This window comes from Acanthisitta chloris, unplaced genomic scaffold (genome assembly GCF_000695815.1).
Source record: "Acanthisitta chloris isolate BGI_N310 unplaced genomic scaffold, ASM69581v1 scaffold39819, whole genome shotgun sequence".
Classification (NCBI taxonomy): Eukaryota; Metazoa; Chordata; class Aves; order Passeriformes; family Acanthisittidae; genus Acanthisitta; species Acanthisitta chloris.
The window spans coordinates 19,353-19,940 of record NW_008693860.1 but is presented as its reverse complement, the minus strand read 5'-3'; positions in this window follow the sequence as shown (position 1 = coordinate 19,940).

The window sequence follows — 588 nt, the reverse complement described above, 5'->3', positions numbered from 1 at the left end:
TCAACCCAGGGCTGGTGTCACCCAGGGCTGCTGTCAACCTAGGGGTGGTGTCACCCAGGGGTGGTGTCAACCCAAGGATGGTGTCAACCTAGGGCTGGTGTCACCCAAGGATGGTGTCAACCTAGAGCTGGTGTCACCCAATGATGGTGTCAACTCAGGGCTGGTGTACCCAGGACGGCTGTCACCCTAGGGGTGGTGTCACCCAGGGGTGGTGTCAACCCAAGGATGGTGTCAACCTAGGGCTGGTGTCACCCAAGGATGGGGTCAACCTACAGCTGGTGTCACCCAAGGATGGTGTCAACTCAGGGCTGGTGTGAGCCCAAGGATGGTATCAACCCAAGGATGGTGTCAGCCCAGGGATGGTGTCAACCCAAGGATGGTGTTAACCCAGGGCTGGTGTCAGAATTATTTTCGTATCAACCCAAGGATGGTATCAACCCAAGGCTGGTGTCCCCCAGGGCTGGTGTCCCCAGGGCTGGTGTCCCCAGGGCTGCTGGTTTGGCTGCCAGCAGCTCACCCCTCTGTCCTGCTCCTCGAGGCTCTCGGGTGGCTCGCGGCTCACGCGGGGGAGGCAGTGGCAGCTCTGCT